The sequence below is a fragment of the Anser anser genome (assembly GCF_964211835.1).
Source record: "Anser anser genome assembly, chromosome: 4".
NCBI classification, from domain to species: Eukaryota; Metazoa; Chordata; class Aves; order Anseriformes; family Anatidae; genus Anser; species Anser anser.
In genome coordinates, this window is record NC_139724.1 from 9860920 (window position 1) to 9885457 (window position 24538).

Below are 24538 nucleotides of genomic sequence, written 5' to 3' on the forward strand. Positions count from 1 at the left end.
GGTGTCACAGGGGGACAGCCCCCTGGGGTAATGCCAGGCTCCTCACTGTCAGGGGGCTAAGACCTGGACTAATTCATTGCGGTGCAGTTTAATTAAACTGCACCGGAGTTGTTTCCCTGGTAAAATAAGTGTGGGAAGAGAATGTGTGTCAAAAGAGACATGCCTCTTACTGTGTGTGCTTTATTGTTACACCACAGCTAATATATTGTGGGAATTCCCATGGAGTCAATGATAAACTATATTATCAAGCTCCATAAAATAGGCATTCTACTAGTGAGGGTTACTGTAGCCCACAATTCCATTAATCCTCCTAATTTATTATATTATAGCTGTATGTGAGGTCTCATAAATTTATTATACCCCTTTCATCTTGATAAAAATGCTTGTTTCTCCTCTCAAATAAAAACCCTTATTATTTGTTGTGTCTGTCTCTAAAAAATAAATGTATCAGCCACTTGCAAGAAAATATGATTATTGGCTGAGAAATGTAAACTGCACTTGACATGTCTTCTGCCATAAAATTAAAGAATTTTATTAAATCTTGCTTTCTGAGTACAAACACCAGTATATGAAGGCCCATTGAATTTTTATTTGCTTTGATTTTAGGGCATTGCATTCTCTTTTATTTATAATATATATATATATCTTTACAAGGTTTTTTAATTTAAAGCCACAAAACCTGCATCTGTCAACTTTGCCTTTTATGAAGGAGGCAATTTTTGAGACTCAACATTACATGTCTCTTGGAAATTGATCTCGGTGACCAAATTGTTCCCTCTTTTAGGGCATTTCACATAAGTAAAATATTTGCCTATAGATTATGTTGCAGTAATCTGTACTAAAACATTTTACATGTGCTAATATATGTGCTACATTAGGTAAGTCTATATGATGAAAATAAGCTTTCTCTTTGGAGCTGGTGTCCCTGAAGGGTATGCAAAGTAGCCTTCATCCTTCACTGGAACTTAATGGGTAGGATAGAAATCTTGCTTCAGCCAGCCTAAAGACAGGAAGAAGTCCCTTCCCTTGTGGTCAAAACAAATATAAAATAAAATTATTTACTAATCTGAGATTATTTACTAATCCTCCATGGATCTGCCCTTCAAATATTTGTCCATTCTTCCTCTGAGCCCATGTAAGCTTTTTAAATCCTCAACACCCTTTGGCAAGGAGTTCCATGCAGGTACTATATGTTGGAGTGCAGAAACCCTCTTGTCTTTGTTTTGACCATACTTCCTCATCACATCATCCAGCAGCCCTAGATTTTGCGTACAGATGGAAGAATGAACAGCCCATCCCTATGCATTATTACCATGTTTCTCCTTATTTTGTTCATCTCTACTATCCTCACCCTAAGTCTCTTCTATTGCAAGAGTCCAAACCTGCTCAGTCATTTCTCATGCAGAAGCCACTCCTTGGACCTACATCTAAACAACAGGATTTCCTCACCCTCCTTTATCTTCCTTTCTGCATTCCACTCCCAATTATCAAGGGATATTACTTTATTACTTATTACATAAGCTTTGGTTTTTTGATGGCCATCTACTAATCCAGCTTCTTTACGAGTAGAGTGCTAGAAGAGTGCTTATCAAGAGCAGCAAAAGTATGTCAGCTTTATCAGAGGATAATCCCTCTTCTTATTCCTTATGAGTTAGGCTATCAGATTGGTCAATATTTGTGCTCAGTGGTATTTTTGCCTGAATACTTGATGCTTTGCACAGTGTTTGTACCAAGACTTGCACTGCTGTGGTTGAAGACTTTGCCAATAGCTTACTGAAAGAATCCCTCCATTGGTCCTCATCAGACCTTAGATTTATTATGACGCACGAAGATGAAACAATAAGCTCACTTACTGCCTGCTAAAAGCCAAGAAACTGCAGAAATGGGGGCACCTGTATCACATAAAAGATACTCAAAGCAGTAGTTGATTAAGCTGGATGATGGTACCGGTGGGACACATGCTGGAGCCAGACAGTGTTGGTGAATAGGCTGTTTTTGCTGAACAACCTGTACCTCCTCACACGTAGCTCTTTGCACCTTCAAGCCACGGAGCAGCACATGAGCACAAGGAAGGTGCTGAGGGGGTTGCAGGATCAGTGAATTACACTGGCTCAGACAACTCCAACAGGCCCCAGGCTTTCAGATAGGAATAAAGCAGCCAAAGTAGCCAGAAATAAACTGAACCTCACCTCTCCTGAAGGACAGGCAGATGGCATTCTTATTAGTGCTTAACACTGGAAATACCTACCACCCAAGATACAGCCCAGGGTGCTCACTATCAGCAGCCATAGTACCAATAACTGGTTCCAAATAATGATAAACAAGTGTGAAACAGGAAAATGCTATTCAAATCCTTCTGAATAGGAGACATCCAATCTTCAGGACTGGATAGTCCGAATGAATCAGCTACATGTAAATCTTCCCTACTCTACATTAGGACAAATATCAAAACTAGAATATCACATGGATCTATGCATTGAAAAAGTTACTCGTCTTAAAAATTGCTTATAAACAAAAAAGGCTTAGGGAAAAATTTAGAAATGTTGTGATATGGTCTTAAAAGAGGAATAGGGAGTAAGGATAAGAAGGTTAAGAAATACTCTGAACCTAGAAATACCCTAAAGTGAAAGAGGATTCAGTGTTGCCTCAAAAGCCACTTAATTTTCTTTATTTCAATATAGTTTCCTGTTCCAAGTTAGAAAAAGTCACATTTAAAAAGACTATCATCCCACAAAAAGTGAAGATGTTAGAAGCATCTGATTTGGCACAATTAACTGCAATTCAAGAGATGAACATGAAGCAAATTATTTCATTGGGAACCTTGGAGAAAAAAAAAAAAGTATTGTTTTCTTAACAGCCTGAAAAATAATGATGGATAGGTATTTCCTAAGCATGCCTTTGCTGAGATCCTATGGGAGGAAACCGATGGATTTAAAATTGCATCAAGAGTGTAACATCATGAGCCTGGATAATTAGTAAAACCAAAAACAACATCAACAGTTGTATTGATGCTGGTGCTTAAACAGTGTTTGTATATGGAATGGTGGATTAAAAAAAAAAAAAAAGTCTTCTGTTACTTAAAACACTTTTATGCTTTAGCACGGTGGTGAAAAAAGTTTCCTCCTCAAGCTATTCAGAAGAACCCAATGAGAGCTGATTTCTGCAAAATTGTATGGAAACCCTCAACCTGGAACGCGAGACTCAAAGAGAGAAGTCAGTTCTGTGCTACGGTGCATGCTTGGACAATTCTACTAAAGCTAACAGAATGACTGGGTTTTTGTGGAAGTAACAGAAAATAAGAATCTGCTCAACAGCAGAAAATCTGCCTCTATCTAGAGTCACCTCTAAGCTGGACCAGGATGGGACACTGGACTCTTAGCTGCCTTGAAATAACTTCATATTGATAAGAACTGACCTCCCACTCATGTAGCCTCCTGCTGTGGGCAGTTTTAGACTGTTGTGTGTCTGAAAACTTCTCATTTAATAACAGAAGAAATAACTTTTAACTCTTAAACCAAATATGTAGCTTGAAAACCAAGAACTTCTTGTTATTATATATAATATATACGTATATTGTTCAATGTTTAAACTCTTTGGTCACGTTTCTGTGACTACTTTTCAAACCACAATGAGATATGACTTCCACAGCTGAATTAGGCTCCACAAGTTAAACAAATAGTTGGGGAAATCTGAGGTAGACCATAGGCTGGCTGTGCCATGAAGTCTGTTACTAAGATGGCTATCTATCAAATCTGTTAATTTTTCAACAAAAATCATAAGGCATTACATGCAGAAGTGGCTTCTTGGCACACATTTGTTCCCTCAGCTAAAGACAACTGGTTACTAAGATAGGGAAAAAAATGTTCAGATACACATAACTGGATACACATTCAGTATGATCATGATCTCAAGTTCCAATGAAATTGTGTTTGGCCATATGTGCCATGAATTTTCCAGCTGATAGAACAAAGTGCTTCTATTTCCCGGATGGATTGTCACGTTTGGGAGAACAGTTCTTGGCTTTCCAAAGCTTACTGACTTTCCCAACATGATTTTCATAAACTATTTATAAAAATACTCCAGAGTTACCCTGTACGTGGACATTGACAACTGATTTAGCTCTGTGAATGGTGATTTGGTATCATTGCTCCCTTAATGGTATTTAATTTGCAGTCTTAAATTTGCAACCTTATTTCCAATATTTCACTTAATAATGTTTAGCAGCCAGGTAATAAAAACAACTGATGTCTTTAAACCTCTGTACAATTGGTATCCTCGATTGGAAGCAAATGTATTTAATGACATATTAAAATAATTTTCAGGTAAAGCAGAATTGCCAAGCTATAAAATGGTGGGGGGGGGGTGTTCAACATTTATGTGCAATGTGCATTAGATACAGCTGTAGTTTATGGCTATCACCTTCAATGTTAGCGTGAAAGCACTTCTAAGCATCAGATATTCATGATAAAGTTAGAACTGCTACTTTCACTGAGAACATTTACTACTTTTTTTTTTTTTTTCCCCTAAGTGAAATTTAATTGTAGATTTTGGCTAGCCAAATAAATCTGCAGAATAAGATGGAACATGGACCTGAACATGACATATTCTCCAGATTATCTCTTTAGCATGGTGCTAATAAGGTCCAGTAACACTCCCCATTATTAACAGGATGATTTGGATGTGATTTGCATTGGTCAAATGTATTGAGGTGCCTGTGTGACTACTACCATTGCTGTCTAGGGGCAGAGGAAATAGTTCTCAAAGAAATTAGTAGTCCTCACAAAAACTGAGGCTTTTTTTTTTTTTTTAACCTTAGTATATGAAAGCGATCCTTAGCATAGTAAATCCTTAGAACAGAGATAAGGCTCAGATTCAAAAAGATATTTTACACCATCTACTAGCATTGAGGTAATACCTGGATGTGGGTGTGAGTACTTCCATATTCCAAAGTGACCTGTGAATAATCAAAAGTGGCAGGAAGAACTTTGTAGGAGAGTTTTCTGAAGGCTTAACTTAGATGTATAGACTACAGTGAGATGTCAGCCAGGTGTGTGTGTATTAAAGCTTGGTTTTCTCAAGAAGAAAGAAAGAAAATTCAGGAGGGTATAGTGAGCATAGCTACAAAAGCACAGATAGCAATTGTCACATACATCAGCAAGACAAGGTAAACCCTATATTTTTCACCAGTGTTAACTCACTAACTAGGCTGAAACTTGTAATATTTTTTGCCTATTAAAACAGATCCTATTATTAATTAATTAACCCAGGAGAAGGCATGCTTAGGAAAGACATTGCTATTTGCATTTCAAAAGCACCCCTAACTGTAGATTCACAGGACCCAATCTGTCCCAATCTGAAATTAGGAAAAAAGATCTACGCATTGCTACAAAAAGATAAATAAGATGTTCATAGAATTAGTCCATTTTTATCTGTAGGACGATTTGTTATATTTGAATAAAATTGGACTTAACCTGTCATATGAAGCAATTTTCCTTAAACCGTAGTGGACAAGTGTGAATCCTTTACATGTGCTGCACAGCCTTTCTTATTGACACACTGAGATATTACAACAGCTGCACACCTCGTTCAGGAGCAGAAAAGCACCAACATACTGATGAAGTCACCTCCCATCCAGACTGCAATAAAACCTCAGAATCTCAGAGCTCACCTCACATACAAGTGTCTGGAAGAACTGACTTGAATCTCGCCGAGAAGGTTGACGCCTGAAGGCACTGTGAGGAAAGGGAATGCTAACCAAGAGGATCCAAGCATGCCACAAGCTCCCTTGCTCTGGAAATCAAAAGGCTTCTGCTCTTGGTCTATATCTTGGCTGAACTCAGCTGTGACATGACGGGTGAGAAGCAGTGATGCAGGCTCACGGTACAACTGCTATACTGCTGTCTGTCTGCAGTCCGGAAATGTAGCTGGGAAAAAGATCAGAGGATTACACGACTTGGCAAGGAAATCGAGATTTAGGGCAGAGAGAGGTGTGGGCAGGGAAAGGGTCCAAATGTGAATTACTCTAATAATGTTGAGAAACATTCATACAGGGTTCTTCCAATTTTACTGGCAGCACTCCTGAATCGACAGCACACGGCGAGGCCTGAATTTAAATAGCTTCCAATGACAGTCACATGAAGATGTTGTTTGGTCTCGAAACAAAACAAAAACAAGGCCACTACACTCTTGGGGGGAAAGTTCAGGGAAAAAAGCAGGAAGGAGAAAGCTGTGCAGTTGGTCAAGGTTAGGAAAAAGATCTAACAGAACTAAATTGCTCTGTTTCTTAACATAGGGAGCTTTCCGTGCTACCTTTGCGCCTGTGGGTAGTTGGACTTTGGGTTTCTTCTTCTTTCCTTTTTTTGTACTGCTGTAACTTGCAAGAACCTTCATAACGACTAATACACAGTGAATAGATGAAGTGAATAAAATTTCACCCATGACTTCCAAATCTGTACACGACTGTGGCAGGTTGACCTTGGGCAGCTGCCAGACCCCCACCCAGCCGCTTTCCATCTTCCCCTCCTCAACAGGACAGGGGGAGGAAGGAAGACAAAAAAAGCTTGCAGGTGGAGGGAAGCACAGGGAGATCACTTACCAATTGCAGTTGTGGGCAACACAGACTTGACTTGGGCAAGATTAATTTAATTTATTGCCAATTAAAATAATTTTGAAGAGTGAAAAAGAAAAAAAATAAAACAATGCTTTCCCGTCCCACTTTTTCCCTATCGCTTCCACTGTTAGCACCCTGCCACCAACACCAATTCTATTTCTCTTGACATTTTAGTGATAAGGCCATAATTTAGCTTTTTTTTTTTGAGCCTTTTTTTTTTTTTTTTTTGACAGTGACCAGTGGTAGCAACAGCAAAGGCTTCTTTATTGTACTGCTGTGGGAAAGACACAGCTCTTCAGCCTCAGTGTACCTTTTTATTGTGGTATTTATTTATGGTATTTATTATTATTGTTACCATATTAAATAAGCTTGTTCTTACAACTCAGCAGAGCCTGCTAAACAACAGGTAACAGGTAAAGGGGGAAATAGGGATGACAGAGAGAGGGGGTAAGAAAAAGAGCATGGAGGAAACTTGTAGCTATTTACTTCTGCAACAGCAAGCTGCTGGCACCACCCTAATGACTAGACCATCTTTTCTTTTCCTGCACATTTCTCACTCACTGAATGTGCAAACCCTGTTTATTCATTTATTTGCTATCCACCCTGTCAGCTGCTTGTGAAACTAAATAGCACACAGTGACGGAATTAAAGACAGAAGTAGTGAGCATGTACCAAGGGACAAAAAGCCAAATACACGTCATCTTCCTCCAGCACCTCCTAGTTTTCATGTGCTTGACTTATTACATCTCAAATTCCTTTTAATACGATAAAAGGAATATATTAACATGTTTGTCATTGCTAACAGACTGAGGGAAAGCAATTAACATTATGCTGCAGGTGACAATCCTGCCTCTCAGCATTCAAGAAAGCGTCTTGCAAAAAAAATGTCTCAGAGCGAACTGAAATCTCAGCAAGGTGAGGAAAGACTGCTAGCAGTTTTTATCCTTACCCTCAGCCAGGCTTATTTTCCATATTCAGCACAGCCTCCCTTGCAGTAAGCCGAAATTTGAAAACGTCCAATGCAAACCGAGTTCCACTAGACATAAATTTTACTTTCACATCCCCAGCCTGCCGCCGGGGCTGATAGGAGCCTTGTGTCTACACTGAGGATGTGCTTCCAGGGGGTGGTGACAGCTCTCAGAAGAAAGCAGCGAGTGAAAGGGGAACATGACAGGGGGCTCTGTCTGACATGGACCTTAGCAGCATGGGAGAGGTTGCAGGAACGGCGGAGGGAGCAAGCACAGCCTGGCGGGGGACAGGACGCTCGGCATTAATTCTCACCCTCAGACAGAGCTTTCTGCCCGCAGCCCGAATCAACAGGAAAAGTTTGCTTTCAGATCATAAGGAAAGTTTCAGGGTGTTTAAAAAATAAAAATTAAAAAAAAAAATAGACCACCATAAATAAGCAATGTAAATTAAAATAAAGCCAAATTTAAAATGTTCTAAGAGTCATACTCCTGTCCGATCAAAACTATTTACTGAGAGCTACTTGTATACAAGTCAGTATCTTTGGATAGTGAGATCACCTTCTGCCTTGACTGTTTATGTGTTTTATGACTTTGAAATTCATGCTGAGGACTGGTCAGACTTTGGAGTACAGCAGATTGTTGCTGGAGACAGGGTGTGTGTGGAAATATCTGAGTGAGCCTTTTGAAACATTAGGAATGGTCTAAGAGGTAACCTGAATGCTTTCAAATACAAGTTTTAGGTCTAGAATTAAGAGATGAATGTTAAAATCTGAGATCCTAGCCAGTGGATAGTTGGAAGCTGAAACTCAGCATTTGTCTGTGGATTAATTTCAGTGACTGTGATTGATTACCCAAGTGAGAGCAGTTCTGCTTCCAGTATAAGCAGACTTTATCCCTTACCAGATTCATCTTTGCTTAAGTGAGAAAAATACCACTTCAATCATCCTGTGCACACTCTCAAAAGAAAACAGTGAATTTAAAGGCAGTGGCTGCTTTCAGCCAGGACTGGTCGCTCAGCCTGCCTGGATTTCCCGTTCTGCCTGCCCTCGCAAATGCAGCAGGACGGCGGAGCAGAGACTACAAAAGATGCACACGGCCTCATTTGTACCACAGACACACTTGCTGACCAGCGAGCAGCCAGCTTTATGAATTCAGCCTCGAATCTAGAAATCTGTGTGCTGTTCCTTTGTTCTTATTTTGATGTTTATTTGGTTTTGTTTTGTTTTAGGGGAAGGGGGGTAAGGCACAGATCTAGCATTCCCAGATAAAAGCTATAGTACCAAACAACAAGTAAAAGGTTGGTGGCATTCTTTGCTTTGGTCTGAGAGTAAGGAGAGCTGGCAGTTAACTGAAAAAATAGTATCTTTCAGAGATACCTTTGAAGAGTATTATTATGAATTGGCCTCTGATGAGTGGTTGAATACGTTAAATAGGATTAATTCTTCTTTAAAGTGTTCTTTGAACAAAATTTCAGAAATTTCAGTAAGTTTTTAGGTCAGAGGAAGTCAGAAATGTGCACTTACTCTATTACAAAATTTGATCAAAAAAAAAACAAACAAACAAAACACCACCACTAGTCTGTAATGAATTGACACTCCATATCAACCACCAAAAATCTGTGTTAAAATCCTGGAGAGGTAATTAAAAAACAACTTCCAAAAGACATAACTCATTTTCCCCAAATATGTAAGCAAGCAGTGAACACCCTTATTAACTGCAGAGCATGGTCTTAATAGGGAGACACTCTTAGTGCCACTGAATAAAAACCACATTAAACTGTATTTCCGAGACACTGTGGAAGCGTCTGGCATCCACAGATTGCATGTAGATTGCATGGCTACATTCAGAACTACAGAGGCCCAGTATTACCAGGCTAGTAAGATCTCTGAGTAGTGCCAAGATAATGTCTTAAGTTCCTTAGGGAAAAGCATGTAACCTGTCAGCTATGATCTTTGGTCGGCACCTGGCATAAAGCAAAATATCTCTGCATGGGGGCTTCAAGCAAGTCTCCTCTGCCACAACAGTGCAAAGACAAGCAGAGAGGTGCCAGGAGAAGCTGTGCAACTGAATGCAAGCCCGTCCAGAAAATACAGCAATTAAGCCTAAGAAGCGGCTCTCAGTCACTGGCTGTGCCATCAAGCCCCTTTCACACATGCTGTTAGGACTGTACACGTCATGTCTAGCATCCCCAAGCACTTGGCTAGAATGCTCTAGGGACAGAAGCTCAACTAGGACTCCAAGGAAAAGTCAGGGTCCATCCTGGGTGAGCAGAAATAGCTATACAGTTTCCATATGACAAAGGTCATGCCCAGAAGTTGTAACACGTGCATTCACAGAAATACGATGCTCCTTCACTGGAAGGAAACTAAAATACTCTCTGACAGACTCAGTCTGTCTTGTGGAGGGAAGGGATAAGATGGAAAAGTTCTTCCAGAAAAAAGGCTTACTCGGTCAAAAATCAACCCATATTCACCAACCAAACTGCTTTCTGGGGACTTCCTAACACAAGCCCAAACCAAAGTAAAATTAAAAAAAATGTTACTGGAAAAAAAATCACAAGAATGTTAATTCTGATCATTTGTGCTCCATGAGGATGCTCTCCATTTGAGCAGAAGGGAACAGGCCAGCTCAGTGCTCTAGTGCAACTTGGTGCAGGTAATCCCATGCTGACTGCTTAATTTCTCCAGGCAGCATCAACTGGACCCAGCATGCATTTTGCTGATCACAAGGGACCTCAGTCCATTTTACAGGGAGCTCTGTGCAAAGATCTGTGTGATCTAGTCTTACAATCTGATTGTGAAATGTTTTAAGAGCTCTTCCAGCTCTTCTACAACATAGTATACAACACAATACAAAGTGGGTTTTGTTAAAAGGACAAGTAATTATTTAGCAAAAAGTTGAAGGCAAAAAAAAAATAGTTTTCTTGCTTTCATTGTAGATTGCTTAGACCATAAAGTAGAACTTTAGGTAAAAAAGTATGGAAAGTCTTTTACAATTCACACTGAATTTCTAGCTCAGTAGATGCAAAATATTTGTTGTTCAAAGTGAATATGGACCCCTGTAAAAGTGCATTATTTTTTCCTGTCTGCTCAAAAGTATCAAAGAGGATAGAAGAGAAACACCCCTAAGAAAAGCCAGCTAAACCCAGCCTGCAATGAAAAGAGCCTCGAATAAAGCGTGCAACCAGCTCTCCGAACCAATCTTTGTGCGGGGAAGCAAACATTGAGGCCTGTAACGGGAAACTGAAGGAGGTCACTCCACTTTTATTGAGCTTTTCCTCCTTGTCAAACCACCGTGCTGTGTGTTATACTCCTTCTGGGTCACTGGGAGCCTATCACAAAGCCCCCTCTGTTTGGGTACCCTTCACCCAAACTCCACCAGGCAGCAGAGCAGAAACGCTGAGGTGGAGCTGCCGTCCAAAAAGCTTCCCGGCACAATAGCTGCTGCTGTCACAGTCAGACAATAAAGAGGATTTTATGCTGGTATATTTTTCTCATCATATGCATGACAGAAAGTTTAATGGGCCTTGCTAGTTTCTTAGTGGCTTTTAAGGCCCTATAAAATAGCCTGCTATCAGTTCGATCTGTGTTCTCAAGATGTCTGCCTGGACATCAGAGAGCTCCAGCAGGAGCTATGTTTTCATTCCCCCAACCTGCAGGGGAAAGATAAGCTAATTAGTTGAGAAATTAGAGAGGCAAACTATTAGCATCACAGAAGTGAAAACGAAAGCTCTATAAGAATTTATAGATGGGGAACTCCTACCCACCTACTGCTCTCTTGGGGGCTGGAGGTTTTTTGTTAACACACCTTTTATTTTCCAGGGGAAGGCAGCTCCTGCCAACAGCCCCAGTCTGCAGGAACTTGGTTAATGTTGGTGTGTTTAGGTCACAGAAGAAATGCTCTGACTTTTGATAGTCTACCTGCAGTTGAATCTCTTGACTTCATGAGATTTCAGTTTGTAGGGGACAAAAAAAATCTGGGCTTCAGAGTTACTGAAGACAGAAGCTATGGACGGAGATTTGGATGAACAAGTAGAAAGGTAGATGCTTCTCTTCTGACCAATCCTTCCTGTCCGGCCATTGAAGTCATACCCCTTTCCCTTCTCTTTCTCAATCTCTCAGCAGCCTGGGAGCATCCTACGACAATTTGTAGATAAATCACTTGGTACCAGCTTCTTCTGCGGGACTGATACATCCTCATCATTACCCCATACCCATTGTCACCCTCAATTCAGAAGAAAGCAGACAACTTGTCATTTTGCTTCTCTCTCATTCGACCTATCGCAGCCGAGTCCACAGTGACAATACTCCAGGAGTAAGATACAGAAGGATTGCATCTTGCTTTTGCAGCACAGTTTACTAACTTCATTCTTAGAAAACAAATAGAGATTGATGGGTTCTATTTCCAGTTTTATGCAGATCTGAATTTGCCGCCCTGCTCCCACAATCACACCTGGTATTAAAGAAAAGATGCAAGTCTGACCATATCCACTGCACAGACACGTTATCATCGACCCGGATCCTGTCAGGCTCCCTCGCAGTTAGGAATGCCTTCCCTGGCAATAGTTTTCCAAGGATTTAGCAAAGCTCTCCGTGTAGTAGGCCTCATACAATCTGAACATCATTACCCGAGTCCAAACGGTGCTCTGGATCATGATGATGTTTTACAGAGAACTGTTAAAACTTTCCTCTGATATAGCTTGCATGAAATTTCAGATTGCTTCCATAACTAAGACGTTCACCCTATTTACAAGAAAGGCTGCAGAAAACGTTACCCTGGATTGACATTTGTCTTGCAGCAGCTTATATTTAGACCTTATAGACTGATGGCAAAACATATCTCTATCCTGCAAGCAGCGCATCTCGAGGCTGAAGTTCTGCAGAGCAAGTACAATCACATGATAGGCTATATTTTTGATGATACAAAGTGGAGAAAAACTGGGACAAAGACATTCTTGTTTCTTCTTGGAAAACAAAAAATATATTTTAAGTAACAACCACATGAAAAATATGTTTTAAGTAGCAACCACATGAAAAAATAGGCAAGATAAAAGCATTCAAGCAGGGAAGATCCAAAGGACATTTCACAGGGACTAATCATCCATACAGAAAGTAAGCTGCTAAACACTTTATTTTCAGCTCTTTCCCTGGGAGATGTGAAAGCTTCCACTACTAAACACTGCAGAAGTCAAGTATGCTGGTAGTAAGAGGGAAGAGACAGACAGGAGCAGACCTCCTTCACCTAAAGCCATTTCTCCCAGAAAATTTGTTCCTAGCCCTGACCGAAGTCATGCTCGAGCAGACTTCTCTTTCTGAGCCACGAGGATATTCCCTTTCCTGTCCTCTCCTCCCACATCTCTTTCTTGAGTTACCTTCTCAGGGGGCTCCAGACCCCTGGCAGAGGAATCACTGCCAGACTCCAGAATACCCTAAACATACTTCTTCATGAATATTCCCTGCTCTCTTCTTGCTGCTGGAGAAGCTCTCCCCGGTCCTCTTCCCTGTTTCACCATGGATGCATTCCTAACTCCATTCCTATAAATACATGATATGGGCCGAACTCATTCACTTAAGGAAATTTAAGGGAACTGCACTTCCAAACACTCCCTTTTTATCTAGTTCCCCCTCAGGAAAGGAAGTAGCCACTTCTACAACAGTGGCTAAATGAACGCCATCATGAACATCGTGTCCCTTTCCACATAATATTCCTTTAAGTACTCAACACGCCTTCCTTTAAATATGCCAAGCTTTCTCAGTGCCAGTTCCTGGAACTCCTCGTACCTTCATGTGATCCCACAAAGTACAAACAACCAGCTAGGAAGAAAGATGCTCCTTCAGCCAGCTCACAGAGGAAAACATGCTGTTTCAGGGCATGATAAAATTGACCACAGCGTTCCCAGATCACTTCTACTCAGGCTTAAATGAGTGTGTGACTCTGCTAAATCTGCCTACTCAGGTGAGGTAAATAGGAGCTAATTTAGCAACAACATGCCTAGTACTTTCCATGTTAATATATACATATATATATATATATATTTATATATATATATATATATATATATATATATATAAAAACCTTACAGTGGCTACCACTACTCTGCCAGCAATGCCACACAAAAGGCAGAGACACCCCCACCCCTGGCTCAGTTTTCCCAGAGTGCCTGGGTCAGAATAAATGACCCAGCTTGTTTCTCCTGGTGTGCCCAGGCCACTCTCAGGACACAAAAAGAAAACACTTGTTATGTTACCCAAACATATGTATTACAGTGGTACCCAGCTCTTTCACAGGCTCTGGGAATAAGGTGGCTCCCCACCCCTCTCCTACATGTCAGCGTATAGGCACAGGATTATGTGGCCCAGTGTCCTACAATAGCCCCTTTGAAGAACGTGAAAAAAGTAAAAGTTAATAAATCTCTAACCACATCCTCCTGAAAAGGCAGAAAGTTTTCCATCGACTGTTAAAGAAGCGTTTCTTCTGTTAACCAGTACTTGTGCTAAACACATATATGTATTTACACAAACATTTTGTATATTTACTGTTGGTTTTGAGAGACATGATACACATGTCACTGAGGTCAATAACATTTTAATTGCTAAATAATTTTTTTCAAAGCCACCTGGGAATGGTAAAACAGGATACGGGTCTTTTATTCCCGCTTGCCTTCACGAAACAAGCTCTTTTCTCTGCGGCGCACACGATAGTTGCTATGCATACAGATAGGGCCTTAACAATACTATTCTGACATTTAAGCATTTCACCCTCTGTGCGGTACAGCCTGTTTGTATTTTTAAGCTTGGTTTTTGGGCCAAATGCAAAGAAACCACTGTGTGACTCTGAGCTTATCGTCTGTGCTCCCATCTGAAAAGGTAATGCTCGGGTGTGTCAGGTATCACCTGGGGATTTAAGCAAGAGACTTTCTGCAGTTAACCCAATCCCATGACCTGCTCTGAATTACCTTTGATTTGAAGGCAGGTTAGTTAACCACCAAAGCTGCCCCTTCCATTAATTGGAATCCAATTCTCCTGAAATGGGGGCGTACAGTAATTCCTATTTTGCCTCCTAATGGCTCTGTACATACTCTGTTACACCTTGGAGCAAATCTACCAGTGAGACACAGGTGAAGAAGGTTGTTTTCTTGTGCTTACCTTCTCAAATCTGGTTTCCTTTCCTAAGCGTTTTCAAAGTGTCAGTGTCTAGTTATCCTGGCATTTGTCTATGCAGAGGTTAGTCCCTCTGTGGTAAAAGTACTTTTACATCGTTAAGAGAAATAGATTATTCATCACTGGCTTCTATTTTACCAATACTTCAGTCAAGCATACTTTTGTCCCTCCTTCAGCACCTGGAAAAGTAGCATAATAGCCGTGAGCTCTGTCTCATTTCTCCTCATCACTGAATTGAAAGCTGGAATCCAGCCTGTGTGCATAGAGTGATAGTCCTGGCTGCTAGACATTTTGTGTGTTTGCAGGCTAAATTACAGAATGGTTGAGGTTGGAGGGGACCTCTGGAGGTAATGTGGTCCAGCCCCCTGCTCAAGCAGGGCCATGCAGAGCAGGCTGCTCAAGACCATGTCCAGGCAGCTTTAGAAGATCTCCATCAGGGAGACTCCACCACCTCTCTGGGCAGCCTGTGCTCAGTCACCTGCACAGTAACGTGTTTTCCTGATGTACAAGAAGGAGCCTCTTGTGTTCTAGTTTGCGCCCACTGCCTCCTGTCCTGGCACTGAAGAGAGCCTGGCTCCATCTTCTAACAAAATCAAATAAAATTCTCATAATATGCAGCAAGGGGAAGGGGGGATGTTTTAAGAAGTTATGTTTTAGAAAAGAGGGAAATTTGATGCAACATCAGTGCCAGTCACTTTCAATAGTTTACCAAATTGTAACTGTTTCAGAAATCCTTGCTTAATGCAAGAGTAGAAGGGAGGACCAACCAGAATTGTGCCCAGATAGCTGGTATGTTGTTAGAGCCTCTATTCTTCATAGTCCCTGCAGGTTTGGTCACTTCTAGAGTTAGCCTATCAGAGACATGTGGCACGTATCCCACTCATCCCATTCCGCTGACTTACTCTGTGCCCTACTGCCACAGCTGATGCAAAAGCAAATGCTTTACAGCAGAATCACTAATGTTGGCCTCGGGGACACATGGACATGCTCGTACACAGCAATCGTTATCATTTTGCCACCCTAATCATTCCTTGAGGACAAGTGCCTTTGGTTTACAGCCTCATAGGTTTTTAGAAGAAGCAAGATTACAGGCTATGTGTAAGATATACATTAAATATAACTTTTGGTAAATGAACACCACCTCTTAAAAATCTGGCTAGGAATTGTCCCCAGGGTATTTCCTTTGGGAGGACGTAATACAATTTGGGTGATTTAAAGGTTCTGTCTAGTTCTTTTAAATATTCTTTTGACGTTGTATTGCTCTGCTTGTAATAGATTGTTATTGCCCTATATTGAGTTTGCAGAGTGAAGGTAAATCTTTTGTGATGTGATTGTGCTACCCTAAACTCAATATTGTTCACAGGTCCTTTATAACTCCCTGGTTTCACTGCAACAAGCGGGACAAATTTTCATTTTTACTCTTTTAGATTTTTATTCTGTGTTCTGAAACTCAAAGGGACTGCATTTACAGGCATTGTCTAGTGCACTTTTCATGATCTGAGAACTCAAGTGCCATGCTGGGACCACTGCTATTCCCTCTCCCCCAAGCACTGATTTGCAATATATATGTACAAAAAGGAAGAGGGAAAGGAACGAGACAGCTCGTGTCTTCCACAGGCATCCTGAACTAGTTTTGCTAAGGCAGAACAACTGTAGAAAAAATAAGCTTCCAGTTCCAATACCAAGATATCATGACAATTCTTGCTTCAGAAGTATGTAACACATATTTTCATATAATATTACTGGCCTAACTTCTTATATTGGTACTATAGGCACAGTAACTACCTACTGCAAAAGACGACATGTTGACATAGGTAATGAGCAAGCATCAATCGATATACTATACAAGATACAGCTATGCTATTTCTATACTGTATCTATATAAGCAAGTGCATACATAAGCATATATAAGTGGGAAACTCGCCCGTTTTTGTGTATGTCCTAATGTCTTTTTTGAGACCCCTTCCTAGTTGGATGAATGGACTTTTCCAAGTATGGTGTCGGTTAAAAGCACACAATGCTGACACCTACAGGACAGCAAACCTTTCCCTTTTGATGTAGAGGTCCCAAGCCTCCGGAAAGTACAGATAGCCGCTGAGTACACAGGACTCTAGCACTCTCTTCTGCTACGTCCTGAGTTCCTTCCTAGCTTGCCTGCAGAGAGCCAGCAAGGGCACTTGTTGGGTTCCCCAGCTCTCCTCCGAGACTGCCAAAGACCCACCAGCTCCAGGCAGTTACCCCTAATACCCTTTTTGAAGCAGGGTTTGCAGTTGCATTTCAACAAGTGTATATGGCAACCCCACCTTAATGACACTGTCCTTGTGCTTGTTCTTGTTCTCCATGCACCTTTTGTCTGAGAGACTCTCCCTGCTGCCCAACTTCCTAATACAGGCTTATGTAATAAAAACAAGCAAAACTTTGGAGCAGATCCCACTCCTCAGATGAAGTAATCCGCAGACTAAATTTCCCCTCCCCACTCTTCAGAACATTTGGTAATGACAGAAAACATAGGATGTGGTTTTGATATTCTGTCAGGGAATTAGTGCATTTCAGTATGAGGAGGATATTTTCATTTTGCGTGCTGCCAAAAGCTTACTAGGCAGCAAATAAAGAAAACTCTCAGCTTAGTGAGAGATCTCTTTAAACATCAACTGTCCTCAAGGCCTTTGTGCTTGTGCTAAATGCTTTCACTCCTTTTAATGATCAGGTTTAATTTCGAAAGCCACACCGAGCGAGCGCAGAGTCAATGTTTCTTCTAAAGGAAAAAAAAAAAAGGAGCATTTTTTTTTTCCTGATCTTTGAATTAGCCAAAAATATCTGTACTGCCTAGGGCTATTTAGGAAAAAGGCTTGACATTTATGGAGGTGAATAAAGCAAAGAAAGAAAATAGTTTGTCACTATTGTGCAGCTCTTCTTGTTTCATTTCGTTTTTCAGTTGGGGTCTCTTTATTTTTTTGTGCCGGCACATACTTCTGGAGAGGTAGAATTTCATTAGAAATGCTAAAGAAAACCAACCTTAATTAGTCTGAAACACATCAGTAAACTCAAGCTTGCTGGCGCAGACTCATGTAGTGTGAAAGGCCGATACACTGGGGTCAGTCATGGTGAGTTAGTGGTTTAGTAAGACTCCCTTGAGTCTACCTCTCAAAACTACAAGCGGTCAGCAAGACAAAATAGCCTTGATCCGCATTCAAAGTCATGCCTCCTTGGACAGGATGGTTAGTTACAGCTTTCTGCCTGCTAAAGTTCCTTCCAATTATTCTTGGTGCCCTTTGTGTCCCGGGTCTCTTATTCTAAAATGCTTGGCTCAGGCCCTTTTCCCAGGTGAGCGTGCTCTGGCTTTGTGTAAGTCAGAGGTCCTTTGTGAGATGTGGCTTTGACTCTGAGAACACGAGCTGCGAACGTTTTATAAGGCACTTTGGGCTAAAAGCCACTCTGACATGGCATTCAGGCAAACACCCCATAGTACAGGCGATGCCGGCCAGACCAACAGCTGTCCCTGCAGTCTGACCTGGGGGGAAACGATCAAATTTTTTACTGAGACTCTCTAAAAATTTAAAACACAACAAAAACCTTTGTTGGGAACACTTACAGATTGATGCTCTCCAGAAAACAAAGTAGCCAATCTGCAGGGAAGGCCCAGTTTAGATGCATGAGGACATTTGTTTGGTGGTGTGCCATAGATGTTACAAAAAGGAAAAATATCTTCACCCAGTCCAGTAACTTGATAGATTCAGTCCATTTCAAATACCAGGACTTCATGTCAACAAGATCAAGGGATTTAAAACTAAAATAAAAGCGGTATTTTGAGGGCACAGTTTCTTATTTGGTATCTTTTCTGTGATCACAAAGCTGAAGGCAATCTTGGGAGGAAAGACGAGAAGGTCTAGAGCAGAGACTGCTGAGCATTCACATGAATTTTGGAGCAGGGGGTTGACAAAAATGAAAAAAAAAAGTTTCAATGCTACTCTAAATAACATTCCGTAATAATGTGAATTGACAGAAATGCCTGGAATTGAACTGAAAAGTATCAACACTGTAAAACTACTCCTGTGGCATGGAGCAGCACTGCAAAGCATTGGCACTCAGAACTTAAACAGGCCCAATTAAGATAAGCATCCATAAAAAACAAAATGTGGCCCAATCCTACTATTTATTTTCTGAACATAAAGCAACGGACTCATCCAAACAAAAAACAAAAACACACTTGTATCCTCAAGAGCTTCCGCTTCCCCTACGGCAAAGGGAGAAAAGACATATCCCAATGTTCCTGGGGCTGGAGAAACTACAGAAACAACTCAAGCAGCTTCAGTAGGAGTTTTATCAGATTTTAAGAAGCTGTCCAGACTACTGTGATGAACATAGCAAAAGTGCAAGTTACCCTTGGAGACAACCACCAGCACAGCACAGCAGGGTCAGGCTCATGGAGAGGGAGAGAGAAAAGGGGTCCCCATTTTTGCCCATTTTGTTGTTAGTGTTTTTTTTTTTAATTCCAAATCTACGTGGAGATCTCTCTGGCTGATGTTTAGCTTTCTTCCAAGTGATGTTATCACTGCTACATAACACGTCCTGAGGCACGAACAAAGCTGCTGGGACAACCCAGCTGATCCCCAGACTGATAGGCTGAGCTGCCATCATCTGGCTTCCCCCTGAAAGGGAGCTGGAAACCAGAGGCAAGGAGCCAGTGCCCAGAGACACTGCGGGGACTGCACGAGGAAGATCACCTAACGGCATTTTGCTTTCTTATTGTTCACCCTGCCTGATCCTGGAGTACAGGTGCTGGTAGATGAGTTTTTGGAGGGTCACTCCCCCTCTTCACACTCTGCATTAACTCCCTCGCTGCCCAGTAGCAGCAACTATCATGCACCTGATTGGCAGCTTTCTGAGTAATTACGGGGGAAAATTGACCAAAATATTTACAAAAGTCATCCAGTTGTGAAGGATTTGGGATGGTGGAAGTACACTGAAAGTAAGCAATATTTTACTTTCGGTCTTCCTGGAGCTTGCCTCCTCTGGATCACATATTCACAATGAAGAGTAATGGTTTTGTTCCTTGAAGAGAATTGTAGCTTAATTTACAAAAGTGAAATTTCTGAACTGAATGATTCTTTCTTCAATGGGTAGCAGAATTAAAATATAAAATAAAATGAAAACATCAAGCATCATCTTTCCCTCCTTCACATCTCCTTTCCTTCTCTTCCTCAGCCTCTGTGGGATCTGTTTTTCCAAAAAGAGTTAAACTGGGTGGTTCTCAGGGGCTTACAACAGGCACAACTATTACTGAAAAACAATCTGATACATTCAATTTCGCAAGGCCCTGCTCTTTCCCTCTAATCTTTCAGCAGGACCCAAGGGAGGCTGAAGCTGAGCTCAGCCTATTCTCTCCTCCAACTTTGATTCGCTATTAAATTCCGTCTAATGACGATGACTTTGCCATCTCACGTTCATCAGCAGGCTACGCGCAGAACAATGCGGGTCCGGCCTTGGATAGAGGGACATTGTTCCTTCCTCCTGGTTGCTCTGTTTGAGCAGCATCACGTGAAAGCTCTCGAACACGGGAGACATGCAAAACCCACAAGCAGTATTAATCTCCAGGGTGCGATGGTAACTCAAGTCCTACCTCGTGCATAGGTGTTTGTATTTGTGTCGTTCCCTGTCAAGTTTAGAAAAACAACAACAAAACCCACAGAAGGATATTGCATAAGGAAATACCAGAAAACACAGTGGAAAATAAAAAGCAATGCTGCGACTGAGGAGTCTCATGCATGCCACTGCCCAGGTGACTTAATGATCTGTGCTAAAATACTGTACCTCTATTTGTGTGTCTATGCATGGCAGAAAACAACTCTGACAGCCTTAAATCCATGATTTCTTACTTGCTTATAAGTAGCACAGCCTTTAACAAGTCAGCGCACTCCCCATCACTGACCACTACCCAAAAATCCACGTGGATATTTCTCGGCTGTTTTATAACAAACGAGGCCTAGACACAACAGCACTTACTACTCCAGTGAATAACTTAGTTTTCTTTCTTGTTCTGAGAGTTTATCAGTTTCAGTCTCAGATTTTCCAAGCAGGCATAAATCCTCCTCTCCACCTGTATTATTCCACAATGTAGCAACCCTACAGTACTGTAGGAAGGACCATGGTCTGTAGTAGTTGTCAGTTGGCGTTTTAGAATCATGGAATCACAGAATATCCTGAGTTGGAAGGGAGCCACAAGGATCATGGAGTCCAATTCCTGGCTCCACACAGCACCACACAAAAATCAAACCACATATTTGAGAGCAATGTCCAAACGGTTGGTGCCGTGACCACGTCCCTGGAGAGCCTGTCCCAGTGCCCGACCACCCTCTGGGTGCAGAACCTTTCCCTAACACCCAGCCCGACCCTCCCCTGTCCCAGCTCCATGCCGTTCCCTCGGGTCCTGTCGCTGTCCCCAGAGAGCAGAGCTCAGCGCCTGCCCCTCCGCTCCCCTCGTGAGGGAGCTGCAGGCCGCCATGAGGCCTCCCCTCGGCCTGCTCTGCTCTGGGCTGAACAAATCCAGGGACCTCATCTGCTCCTCATACACCTTCCCCTCTAGACCCTTCATCATCTTACATTTCTTTTCTGCACTTCCAGAAGTACAGGTGGACCATCTGGGTGCATGCTGAAATCAGCAAGAACACACTCTTCCATATTGCGTTAGTAGATACAAGGCAAATAAAAATTAAAAACAAACAAACAAAACACAACAAAAGCCTTACATTTCCTAGAGTGAGTTCCCTCTTCACCCATGATGTTTAACTCTTCCACTGCCTTGTGCCAATAGATTCCACATACTCAATACACAAGCATTGTAAACTGTCTGGGGAAGAACAAAGACTAATAAGCAGTAGTCTAGGCGTGAAGCATATTAGATGCTAGCAATATGTTGAGAGCTACACGGGTTATGCTTTCTACTATTCACTCAACTCTGTCTCTAAAAAAATTAAGAAATTCAATTTCATTATTTCAAATATTTTTCTAAACCATTTTCAACTCAAATAGTCTAGTTTTCTACTTAGTGAGGTGCACCCAGCTGCTCAAACTAGGTGATTTTCCGAGCTGAAGCCTAAATGTGTTGATTCATCTTTTACCAATCCAGCTCAAAAGAGTATCCACTGTGAACAGGACTTGTATGCACTTTATTTCCCTTTCTGCTTTTTCACATAAGCAAGACATTTCTAATGATTTCATATAAGATATTAAACCTGAAGGAGCAGTTGCACCCAGGCACACACAGAGTCAGCAGCAAAACAAAGCAGAAGAAAAGTAAAATAAAAAACGTAATGCTATATATTGAAAAGTATTAGAAGTTTTAAAGTTGCTCTGCATGTACACACATCTGTTTGACTCAGGAACACAACATCTAAAATCATGCTAACATCAATATTGCTTAGGGAACAAAAAAAAATCCATTCCCCAAGTGCAAAGCTTAATCTGATTTTTCTCTCAAAGGCTATTATGAGGTTTTCACCTGAATCACTAGAACAAACTGATGCAGACATCAGAACAGGTACTAGACCCAAATTTACTGAAAATCAAATTTTAACGTGCTTGCAGAAGTATAATATACAATATTTTTTTTCTGATCAGTTATTCTGGTGGTAACGGAACTTCATCCACAGGAATATCATCATCATTTAAGTAGCCAAGCTTGAAGCTACCTACTATTTACAAAAGAACCTGGCCAATCTTCTAGTCGAGGCTTCACATTCGGTCAGGGCCCTGAAACCTGTGTACATACCTGTGTCCTAAAACACTGTGACAATATTAGCCTCACACAGGAAGAGAAACTGAACTTCGGGAGCTGGCTTTTTTATTATTGGCTAAAAGGTCTCTTAGCCCTTTTTCTGATTATAGCAACAAAAGAACAAAGAAAGATCTAAGTACTGGCAAAGCATGTTTTAACCCATGTTCCAGTCAAAGGGAAACAAATTACTCTGCCCTTATCTCTGAAAGGAGATCCAGCCTCAGGGTAACTCAGCCTCACTGAGGATGTGTCCCATACCAAAGAGGAGAGCTCCATGGTGAAAAAGAAACCATTTGACTTTGTGATGTTTTTTTATTACCTCTCGCATACTTTTTCATATCAGGCACCCAGATGTTAAAATTCATGTACCTACGTGGTCAATACGTGTCTCCCCGTTTAACACAGAGACAAATGCACTTTGGCTCACTCTGCAGGAATCCCTCAGCCATTTTGAAATGCACAGCCCTCACGCAGGATTATCACACTGCTTGATGACCTAAGTGATAAACCTAACACCAGGAGAGAGGGTGCATGAGCTGGGGAGGCTGAGGAACAGCACTGAGAACAGCGTCCTACATAACCTGCTTTCAGAAGGAAAGTGCAGAGCCCTTGTGAGACATCCTCGCTTCTCAGGTTGCCTTTTCGGTCTTTTGTCTGGTATTTTGTCAGGTTTCTATGCTGCTTTTTCTGTATTTTGGAAAGTGACTGCAATATGCTGAGCAACACACCAGACTTGAGGCCCTCTGATTACAGCAGTTTAACTTGGACACCAGGCCAGCCTGCTCAAGCAGTGGACCGGCAAACCTCCTGTAGACGAGTCCCTGCTTGTGATGTGGGCAGTCCCTCACTGTCACGGGGGCAGGCCAGGTCCTCCCTTGGTCCAAACCACCCTGGGTTCAACCTAACAGACCTCACTCCCAGCAGCTTTATCGATGGCTGCGATGCCTTTCACACAAACATAAATTCCAGTTTATGAGGTATCAGAGTAGCACCTGTTACCATTTCCTGCTTGGCTCAAACCATCCCGTAATACTATACCATGGTAACACTTCGATTTGTAATTGCAACAAGGGCAGGAATTGTCACTTGTTTATGGCATACAATTGTATAGGCAATATATACGTGGAGTAACTACAAAGATTAGTGAGTCTTCAACACCTAAAGCCAACCTGCACTGCCAGTTATGCTCATGCAGTAGGACTGAAGCCAGGACAGGTAACAGATATGTGAAACTATACTGCCTGCCTGTAGGAAACAACATACCTTTTAAATACAGTCCACTTCAAAAAATGATCTTCGAACAAAATATTCCTGCTTTGGTCAGGGAGTGTTTAAACTATTTTTCCCTTTTTCTCCTTTTTTGGGAGCAGAAGTGTTTGTAATCAATAATAATTTCATAAAGCAAATGTAATTTCAGATACTTCAGATACAAGGCAACTTTCAAATCTCCAGCTGGCCTGTTAATCATAAAAATCTCAAAATCTGAAACTTTGGGTCAATTGTTCACTGTGCCGAAGAAGTAAAAAGATTGCTGCGATATCATGTTTTCTTCCATCTCTCACTCATCTTTCAAAACTCGGATGTGAATGGATTTTGCTCCTCTCAAAGCCTCTCCCCTTTAAACACTTGTTGTCTCTACTGCTGATCATGTTTCTGAGAAATTACTTTATGCAAAAGATTGAGCAAGATAAGGTTGCCACATTTCGTTTTATCTTTTTGGCCGAGTTATTAGGACTTAAAGTTGTGGTGACAAGACTGCTACCTTCTAATAGGCCTTGTTGCCATGGGAGCGGGAGTTTTGAAAAGAACAAGGCCCACGGCCACCAGGACTTTTTGCTATTATTTCCACCCTCAGCCAGCACAGGAATCCTTAGTCACAGACGGGGAAATGTGGTGTAGTATACATGGTAACACTTGCTGACAGTGAAAAACAAAAGGAGTGGAAACTAATACTTCAGAGAGCTGAGCTGCATCACAGCCTACAAGCAAGAGCATTTCTCTTCTCTAAAAGAAATGCTTTGTGAGC

At 41.4% G+C, this 24538-nt stretch overlaps 1 long non-coding RNA gene across 1 annotated transcript in view; it reads right to left on the reverse strand.

Annotated features, from left to right (window-relative positions):
- Positions 1-24538, reverse strand: part of LOC310898903 — a 75231-nt gene that overhangs the window by 16893 nt on the left and 33800 nt on the right. The window contains exon 2 of the long non-coding RNA XR_014583837.1: positions 5669-5924. This is a non-coding gene — a long non-coding RNA (uncharacterized lncRNA). The remainder of the gene's footprint in view (positions 1-5668; positions 5925-24538) is intronic.